Below are 9,938 nucleotides of genomic sequence, written 5' to 3'. Positions count from 1 at the left end.
GCAGCCGCTCGCGTGGCCCCACAGCCTGTGGGGCTGCAGGCTTTGCGGCGGCCGTCAGCCTCGGCGCCACCGGCTCCCAGCTGGTGCCTCCGCGCCAGCCCCCGAAGCATTTTCCGTTAGGGCCGCGGCTCTGGCGACAGCTCCCACGCCCAAAGAGCCAGGAGGGAAAGCCGTGCCTCGTTGGAAAGCTCTTTGGCAGCCGCTCCCGTGGTCCCACAGCCCGTACGGCTGCGGGCTTTGCAGCGGCCGTCAGCCTCGGCGCCACCGGCGCCCACCTGGCGCCCCCGCGCCAGCCTGCGAAGCATTTTGCGGTAGGGCCGCGGCTCTGGCCACAGCTCCCACGCCCGAAGAGCCAGGACGGAAAGCCGTGCCTCGTTGGAAAGCTCTTTGGCAGCCGCTCGCGTGGCCCCACAGCCCGTGGGGCTGCGGGCTTTGCGGCGGCCGTCAGCCTCGGCGCCACCGGCGCCCACGTGCGACGCCGCGCCAGCCCCCGAAGCATTTTCCGGTAGGGCCGCGGCTCTGGCCACAGCTCCCACGCCCGAAGAGCCAGGAGGGAAAGCCGTGCCTCGTTGGAAAGCTCTTTGGCAGCCGCTCGCATGGCCCCACAGCCCGTGGGGCTGCGGGTTTTGCGACGGCCGTCAGCCTCGGCGCCACCGGCGCCCACCTGGCGCCGCCGCGCCAGCCTGCGAAGCATTTTCCGGTAGGGCCGCGGCTCTAGCCACAGCTCCCACGCCCAAAGAGCCAGGAGGGAAAGCCGTGCCTCGTTGGAAAGCTCTTTGGCAGCCGCTCGCGTGGCCCCACAGCCTGTGGGGCTGCAGGCTTTCCGGCGGCCGTCAGCCTCGGCGCCACCGGCTCCCAGCTGGTGCCTCCGCGCCAGCCCCCGAAGCATTTTCCGTTAGGGCCGCGGCTCTGGCGACAGCTCCCACGCCCAAAGAGCCAGGAGGGAAAGCCGTGCCTCGTTGGAAAGCTCTTTGGCAGCCGCTCCCGTGGTCCCACAGCCCGTACGGCTGCGGGCTTTCTGGCGGCTGTCAGCATCGGCGTCACCGCAGCCCACGTGGCGCCGCTGCACCAGGCTGCAAAGCATTTTCTGGTAGTGCCGCGGCTCTGGCCACAGCTCCCACGGCCGAAGAGCCAGGAGGGAAAGCCGTGCCTCGTTGGAAAGCTCTTTGGCAGCCGCTCGCGTGGTCCCACAGCCCGTGGGGCTGCAGGCTCTCTGGCGGCCGTCAGCCTCGGCGCCACCGGCGCCCACCTGGCGCCGCCGCGCCAACCCCCGAAGCATTTTCCGGTAGGGCCGCGACTCTGGCCACAGCTCCCACGCCCGAAGAGCCAGGAGGGAAATCCGTGCCTCGTTGGAAAGCTCTTTGGCAGCCGCTCGCGTGGCACCACAGCCCGTGCGGCTGCGGGCTTTCCGGCGGCCGTCAGCCTCGGCGACACCGGCGCCCACCTGGCGACGCCGCGCCAACCCCCGAAGCATTTTCCGTTAGGGCCGCGGCTCTGGCCACAGCTCTCACGCCCAAAGAGCCAGGAGGGAAAGCCGTGCCTCCTTGGAAAGCTCTTTGGCAGCCGCTCGCGTGGCCCCACAGCCCGTGGGGCTGCGGGCTTTGCGGCGGCCGTCAGCCTCGGCGCCACCGGCGCCCACGTGCGACGCCGCGCCAGCCTGCGAAGCATTTTCCGGTAGGGCCGCGGCTCTAGCCACAGCTCCCACGCCCAAAGAGCCAGGAGGGAAAGCCGTGCCTCGTTGGAAAGCTCTTTGGCAGCCGCTCGCGTGGCCCCACAGCCTCTGGGGCTGCAGGCTTTCCGGCGGCCGTCAGCCTCGGCGCCACCGGCTCCCACCTGGCGCCGCCGCGCCAGCCCCCGAAGCATTTTCCGGTAGGGCCGCGGCTCTGGCGACAGCTCCCACGCCCAAAGAGCCAGGAGGGAAAGCCGTGCCTCGTTGCAAAGCTCTTTGGCAGCCGCTCGCGTGGCCCCACAGCCCGTGGGGCTGCAGGCTTTGCGGCGGCCGTCAGCCTCGGCGCCACCGGCGCCCACCTGGTGCCACCGCGCCAGCCTGCGAAGCATTTTCCGGTAGGGCCGCGGCTCTGGCGACAGCTCCCACGCCAAAAGAGCCAGGAGGGAAAGACATGCCTCGTTGGAAAGCTCTTTGGCAGCTGCTCTCGGGGTCCCACAGCCCGTACGGCTGCGGGCTTTGCGGCGGCCGTCAGCCTCGGCGCCACCGGTGCCCACGTGGCACCGCCGCGCCAGCCCCCGAAGCATTTTCCGGTAGGGCCGCGTCTCTGGCCACATCTCCCACGCCCAAAGAGCCAGGAGGGAAAGCCGTGCCTCGTTGGAAAGCTCTTTGGCAGCCGCTCGCGTGGCCCCACAGCCCGTGGGGCTGCAGGCTTTGCGGCGGCCGTCAGCCTCGGCGCCACCGGCGCCCAGCTGGTGCCTCCGCGCCAGCCTGCGAAGCATTTTCCGGTAGGGCCGCGGCTCTGGCCACAGCTCCCATGGCCGAAGAGCCAGGAGGGAAAGCCGTGCCTCGTTGGAAAGCTCTTTGGCAGCCGCTCTCGTGGTCCCACAGCCCGTACGGCTGCGGGCTTTGCGGCGGCCGTCAGCCTCGGCGCCACCGGCGCCCACCTGGCGCCGCCGTGCCAGCCTGCGAAGCATTTTCCGGTAGGGCCGCGGCTCTGGCCACAGCTCCCACGGCCGAAGAGCCAGGAGGGAAAGCCGTGCCTCCTTGGAAAGCTCTTTGGCAGCCGCTCGCGTGGCCCCACAGCCTGTGGGGCTGCGGGCTTTGTGGCGGCCGTCAGCCTCGGTGCCACCGGCGCCCACCTGGCACCGCCGCGCCAGCCCGCGAAGCATTTTCCGGCAGGGCCGCGGCTCTGGCCACATCTCCCACGCCCGAAGAGCCAGGAGGGAAAGCAGTGCCTCGTTGGAAATCTCTTTGGCAGCCGCTCTCGTGGTCCCACAGCCCGTACGGCTGCGGGCTTTGCAGCGGCCGTCAGCCTCGGCGCCACCGGCGCCCACCTGGCGCCCCCGCGCCAGCCTGCGAAGCATTTTGCGGTAGGGCCGCGGCTCTGGCCACAGCTCCCACGGCCGAAGAGCCAGGAGGGAAAGCCGTGCCTCGTTGGAAAGCTCTTTGGCAGCCGCTCACGTGGCCCCACAGCCCGTGGGGCTACGGGCTTTGCGGCGGCCGTCAGCCTCGGCGCCACCGGAGCCCACGTGCGACGCCGCGCCAGCCCCCGAAGCATTTTCCGGTAGGGCCGCGGCTCTGGCCACAGCTCCCACGCCCGAAGAGCCAGGAGGGAAAGCCGTGCCTCGTTGGAAAGCTCTTTGGCAGCCGCTCGCGTGGCCCCACAGCCCGTGGGGCTGCGGGTTTTGCGACGGCCGTCAGCCTCGGCGCCACCGGCGCCCACCTGGCGCCGCCGCGCCAGCCTGCGAAGCATTTTCCGGTAGGGCCGCGGCTCTAGCCACAGCTCCCACGCCCAAAGAGCCAGGAGGGAAAGCCGTGCCTCGTTGGAAAGCTCTTTGGCAGCCGCTCGCGTGGCCCCACAGCCTCTGGGGCTGCAGGCTTTGCGGCGGCCGTCAGCCTCGGCGCCACCGGCTCCCACCTGGCGCCGCCACGCCAGCCCCCGAAGCATTTTCCGGTAGGGCCGCGGCTCTGGCGACAGCTCCCATGCCCAAAGAGCCAGGAGGGAAAGCCGTGCCTCGTTGCAAAGCTCTTTGGCAGCCGCTCGCGTGGCCCCACAGCCCGTGGGGCTGCAGGCTTTGCGGCGGCCGTCAGCCTCGGCGCCACCGGCGCCCACCTGGTGCCACCGCGCCAGCCTGCGAAGCATTTTCCGGTAGGGCCGCGGCTCTGGCGACAGCTCCCACGCCCAAAGAGCCAGGAGGGAAAGACATGCCTCGTTGGAAAGCTCTTTGGCAGCCGCTCGCGTGGCCCCACAGCCCGTGGGGCTGTGGGCTTTCCGGCGGCCGTCAGCCTCGGCGCCACCGGCGCCCACCTGGCGCCGCCGCGCCAGCCCCCGAAGCATTTTCCGGTAGGGCCGCGGCTCTGGCCACAGCTCCCACGCCCAAAGAGCCAGGAGGGAAAGCCGTGCCTCGTTGGAAAGCTCTTTGGCAGCCGCTCGCGTGGCCCCACAGCCCGTGGGGCTGCGGGCTTTGCGGCGGCCGTCAGCCTCGGCGCCACCGGCGCCCACCTGGCGCCGCCGCGCCAGCCCCCGAAGCATTTTCCGGTAGGGCCGCGGCAACGGCCACAGTTCCCACGCCCAAAGAGCCAGGAGGGAAAGCCGTGCCTCGTTGGAAAGCTCTTTGGCAGCCGCTCGTGTGGCCCCACAGCCCGTGGGGCTGCGGGCTTTCTGGCAGCCGTCAGCCTCGGCGCCACCGGCGCCCACGTGGCACCGCTGCACCAGCCTGCGAAGCATTTTCCGGTAGGGCCGCGGCTCTGGCGACAGCTCCCACGCCCGAAGAGCCAGGAGGGAAAGCTGTGCCTCGTTGGAAAGCTCTTTGGCAGCCGCTCGCGTGGCCCCACAGCCCATAGGGCTGTGGGCTTTGCGGCGGCTGTCAGCCTCGGCGCCACCGGCGCCCACATTGCACCACCGCGCCAGCCTGCGAAGCATTTTCCGGTAGGGCCGCGGCTCTGGCCACATCTCCCACGCCCGAAGAGCCAGGAGGGAAAGCCGTGCCTCGTTGGAAAGCTCTTTGGCAGCCGCTCGCGTGGCCCACCAGCCCGTGGGGCTGCGGCCTTTCCAGGGGCCCTCAGCCTCGGCGCCACCGGTGCCCACGTGGCGCTGCCGCGCCAGCCTGCGAAGCATTTTCCGGTAGGGCCGCGGCTCTGGCCACAGCTCCCACGCCCGAAGAGCCAGGAGGGAAAGCCGTGCCTCGTTGCAAAGCTCTTTGGCAGCCGCTCGCGTGGCCCCACAGCCCGTGGGGCTGCGGGCTTTGCGGCGGCCGTCAGCCTCGGCGCCACCGGCGCCCACGTTGCGCCGCCGCGCCAGCCTGCGAAGCATTTTCCGGTAGGGCCGCGGCTCTGGCGACAGCTCCCACGCCCGAAGAGCCAGGAGGGAAAGCCGTGCCTCGTTGGAAACCTCTTTGGCAGCCGCTCGCGTGGCCCCACAGCCCGTGGGGCTGCGGGCTTTGCGGCGGCCGTCAGCCTCGGCGCCACCGGCGCCCACGTGGCACCGCTGCACCAGCCTGCGAAGCAATTCCCAGTAGGGCCGCGGCTCTGGTGACAGCTCCCACGGCCGAAGAGCCAGGAGGGAAAGCCATGCCTCGTTGGAAAGCTCTTTGGCAGTCGCTCGCGTGGCCCCACAGCCCGTGGGGCTGCAGGCTTTCCGGCGGCCGTCAGCCTCGGCGCCACCGGCGCAAAGGTGGGGCCGCCGCGCCAGCCTGCGAAGCATTTTCCGGTAGGGCCGCGTCTCTGGTGACAGCTCCCACGGCCGAAGAGCCAGGAGGGAAAGCCGTGCCTCGTTGGAAAGCTCTTTGGCAGCTGTTCGCATGGCCCCACAGCCCGTGGGGCTGCGGGCTTTCCGGACGCCGTCAGCCTCGGCGCCACCGGCGCCCACCTGGCGCCGTTGCGCCAGCCTGCGAAGCATTTTCCGGAAGGGCCGCGGCTCTGGCCACAGCTCTCACGCCCGAAGAGCCAGGAGGGAAAGCCGTGCCTCGTTGGAAAGCTCTCTGGCAGTCGTTCGCGTGGCCCCACAGCCCGTGGGGCTGCGGGCTTTGTGGCGGCCGTCAGCCTCGGTGCCAGCGGCGCCCACCTGGCACCGCCGCGCCAGCCTGCGAAGCATTTTGCAGTAGGGCCGCGGCTCTGGCCACATCTCCCACGCCCGAAGAGCCAGGAGGGAAAGCAGTGCCTCGTTGGAAATCTCTTTGGCAGCCGCTCGCGTGGCCCCACAGCCCGTGGGGCTGTGGGCTTTGCGGCGGCCGTCAGCCTCGGTGCCACCGGCGCCCACCTGGCACCGCCGCGCCAGCCCGCGAAGCATTTTCCGGTAGGGCCGCGGCTCTGGCCAGAGCTCCCACGCCCAAAGAGCCAGGAGGGAAAGCAGTGCCTCGTTGGAAATCTCTTTGGCAGCCGCTCCCGTGGTCCCACAGCCCGTACGGCTGTGGGCTTTGCGGCGGCCGTCAGCCTCGGCGTCACCGGCACCCACCTGGCGCCGCCGCGCCAGCCCCCGAAGCATTTTCCGGTAGGGCCGCGGCTCTGGAGACAGCTCCCACGCCCAAAGAGCCAGGAGGGAAAGACATGCCTCGTTGGAAAGCTCTTTGGCAGCCGCTCTCGTGGTCCCACAGCCCGTACGGCTGCGGGCTTTGCGGCGGCCGTCAGCCTCGGCGCCACCGGCGCTCATGTGGCGCCGCCGCGCCAGCCCCTGAAGCATTTTCCGGTAGGGCCGCGGCTCTGGCGACAGCTCCCGCGCCCGAAGAGCCAGGAGGGAAAGCCGTGCCTCCTTGGAAAGCTCTTTGGCAGCCGCTCGCGTGGCCCCACAGCCCGTGGGGCTGCGGGCTTTGCGGCGGCCGTCAGCCTCGGTGCCACCGGTGCCCACCTGGCGCCGCCGCAACAGCCTGCGAAGCATTTTCCGGTAGGGCCGCGGCTCTGGCCACAGCTCCCACGCCCGAAGAGCCAGGAGGGAAAGCCGTGCCTCGTTGGAAAGCTCTTTGGCAGCCGCTCGCGTGGCCCCACAGCCCGTAGGGCTGCATGCTTTGCGGCGGCCGTCAGCCTCGGCGCCACCGGCGCCCACCTGGTGCCACCGCGCCAGCCCCCGAAGCATTTTCCGGTAGGGCCGCGGCTCTGGCGACAGCTCCCACGCCCAAAGAGCCAGGAGGGAAAGCCGTGCCTCGTTGGAAAGCTCTTTGGCAGCCGCTCCCGTGGTCCCACAGCCCGTGGGGCTGTGGGCTTTCCGGCGGCCGTCAGCCTTGGCGCCACCGGCGCCCACCTGGCGCCGCCGCGCCAGCCCCCGAAGCATTTTCCGGTAGGGCCGCGGCTCTGGCCACAGCTCCCACGCCCAAAGAGCCAGGAGGGAAAGCCGTGCCTCGTAGGAAAGCTCTTTGGCAGCCGCTCGCGTGGCCCCACAGCCCGTGGGGCTGCGGGCTTTGCGGCGGCCGTCAGCCTCGGCGCCACCGGCGCCCACCTGGCGCCGCCGCGCCAGCCCCCGAAGCATTTTCCGGTAGGGCCGCGGCAACGGCCACAGTTCCCACGCCCAAAGAGCCAGGAGGGAAAGCCGTGCCTCGTTGGAAAGCTCTTTGGCAGCCGCTCGTGTGGCCCCACAGCCCGTGGGGCTGCGGGCTTTGTGGCGGCCGTCAGCCACGGCGCCACCGGCGCCCACGTGGCGTCGCCGCGCCAGCCTGCGAAGCATTTTCCGGTAGGGCCGCCGCTCTGGCCAGAGCTCCCACGCCCGAAGAGCCAGGAGGGAAAGACATGCCTCGTTGGAAAGCTCTTTGGCAGCCGCTCGCGTGGCCCCACAGCCCGTGGGGCTGCGGGCTTTCCGGAGGCCATCAGCCTTGGCGACACTGGCGCCCAGGTGGGGCCGCCGCGCCAGCCTGCTAAGAATTTTCCCGTAGGGCCGCGGCTCTGGCGACAGCTGCCACGCCCGAAGAGCCAGGAGGGAAAGCCGTGCCTCGTTGGAAAGCTCTTTGGCAGCCGCTCGCGTGGCCCCACAGCCCGTGGGGCTGCGGGCTTTCCAGCGGCCATCAGCCTCGGCGCCACCGGCGCCCAGGTGGGGCCGCCGCGCCAGCCTGCGAAGCATTTTCCGGTAGGGCCGCGGCTCTGGCGACAGCTCCCACGGCCGAAGAGCCAGGAGGGAAAGCCGTGCCTCGTTGGAAACCTCTTTGGCAGCCGCTCGCGTGGCCCCACAGCCCGTGGGGCTGCGGGCTTTGCGGCGGCCGTCAGCCTCGGCGCCACCGGCGCCCACGTGGCACCGCTGCACCAGCCTGCGAAGCAATTCCCAGTAGGGCCGCGGCTCTGGTGACAGCTCCCACGCCCGAAGAGCCAGGAGGGAAAGCCATGCCTCGTTGGAAAGCTCTTTGGCAGTCGCTCGCGTGGCCCCACAGCCCGTGGGGCTGCAGGCTTTCCGGCGGCCGTCAGCCTCGGCGCCACCGGCGCAAATGTGGGGCCGCCGCGCCAGCCTGCGAAGCATTTTCCGGTAGGGCCGCGTCTCTGGCGACAGCTCCCACGCCCGAAGAGCCAGGAGGGAAAGCCGTGCCTCGTTGGAAAGCTCTTTGGCAGCTGTTCGCATGGCCCCACAGCCCGTGGGGCTGCGGGCTTTCCGGAGGCCGTCAGCCTCGGCGCCACCGGCGCCCACCAGGCGCCGTTGCGCCAGCCTGCGAAGCATTTTCCGGAAGGGCCGCGGCTCTGGCCACAGCTCTCACGCCCGAAGAGCCAGGAGGGAAAGCCGTGCCTCGTTGGAAAGCTCTCTGGCAGCCGCTCGCGTGGCCCCACAGCCCGTGGGGCTGCGGGCTTTGTGGCGGCCGTCAGCCTCGGTGCCACCGGCGCCCACCTGGCACCGCCGCGCCAGCCCGCGAAGCATTTTCCGGTAGGGCCGCGGCTCTGGCCACATCTCCCACACCCGAAGAGCCAGGAGGGAAAGCAGTGCCTCGTTGGAAAGCTCTTTGGCAGCCGCTCGCGTGGCCCCACAGCCCGTGGGGCTGCGGGCTTTGCGGCGGCCGTCAGCCTCGGTGCCACCGGCGCCCACCTGGCACCGCCGCGCCAGCCCCCGAAGCATTTTCCGGTAGGGCCGCGGCTCTGGCCAGAGCTCCCACGCCCAAAGAGCCAGGAGGGAAAGCAGTGCCTCGTTGGAAATCTCTTTGGCAGCCGCTCCCGTGGTCCCACAGCCCGTACGGCTGTGGGCTTTGCGGCGGCCGTCAGCCTCGGCGTCACCGGCACCCACCTGGCGCCGCCGCGCCAGCCCCCGAAGCATTTTCCGGTGGGGCCGCGGCTCTGGAGACAGCTCCCACGCCCAAAGAGCCAGGAGGGAAAGACATGCCTCGTTGGAAAGCTCTTTGGCAGCCGCTCTCGTGGTCCCACAGCCCGTACGGCTGCGGGCTTTGCGGCGGCCGTCAGCCTCGGCGCCACCGGCGCTCATGTGGCGCCGCCGCGCCAGCCCCCGAAGCATTTTCCGGTAGGGCCGCGGCTCTGGCGACAGCTCCCGCGCCCGAAGAGCCAGGAGGGAAAGCCGTGCCTCCTTGGAAAGCTCTTTGGCAGCCGCTCGCGTGGCCCCACAGCCCGTGGGGCTGCGGGCTTTGCGGCGGCCGTCAGCCTCGGTGCCACCGGTGCCCACCTGGCGCCGCCGCAACAGCCTGCGAAGCATTTTCCGGTAAGGCCGCGGCTCTGGCCACAGCTCCCACGCCCGAAGAGCCAGGAGGGAAAGCCGTGCCTCGTTGGAAAGCTCTTTGGCAGCCGCTCGCGTGGCCCCACAGCCCGTAGGGCTGCATGCTTTGCGGCGGCCGTCAGCCTCGGCGCCACCGGCGCCCACCTGGTGCCACCGCGCCAGCCTGCGAAGCATTTTCCGGTAGGGCCGCGGCTCTGGCGACAGCTCCCACGCCCAAAGAGCCAGGAGGGAAAGCCGTGCCTCGTTGGAAAGCTCTTTGGCAGCCGCTCTCGTGTTCCCACAGCCCGTGGGGCTGTGGGCTTTCCGGCGGCCGTCAGCCTTGGCGCCACCGGCGCCCACCTGGCGCCGCCGCGCCAGCCCCCGAAGCATTTTCCGGTAGGGCCGCGGCTCTGCCACATCTCCCACGCTCAAAGAGCCAGGAGGGAAAGCCGTGCCTCGTTGGAAAGCTCTTTGGCAGCCGCTCGCGTGGCCCCACAGCCCGTGGGGCTGCGGGCTTTGCGGCGGCCGTCAGCCTCGGCGCCACCGGCGCCCACCTGGCGCCGCCGCGCCAGCCCCCGAAGCATTTTCCGGTAGGGCCGCGGCAACGGCCACAGTTCCCACGCCCAAAGAGCCAGGAGGGAAAGCCGTGCCTCGTTGGAAAGCTCT

Source organism: Larus michahellis, unplaced genomic scaffold (genome assembly GCF_964199755.1).
Source record: "Larus michahellis unplaced genomic scaffold, bLarMic1.1 SCAFFOLD_49, whole genome shotgun sequence".
Lineage (NCBI taxonomy): Eukaryota > Metazoa > Chordata > Aves > Charadriiformes > Laridae > Larus > Larus michahellis.
This window is presented reverse-complemented; position numbering follows the sequence as displayed.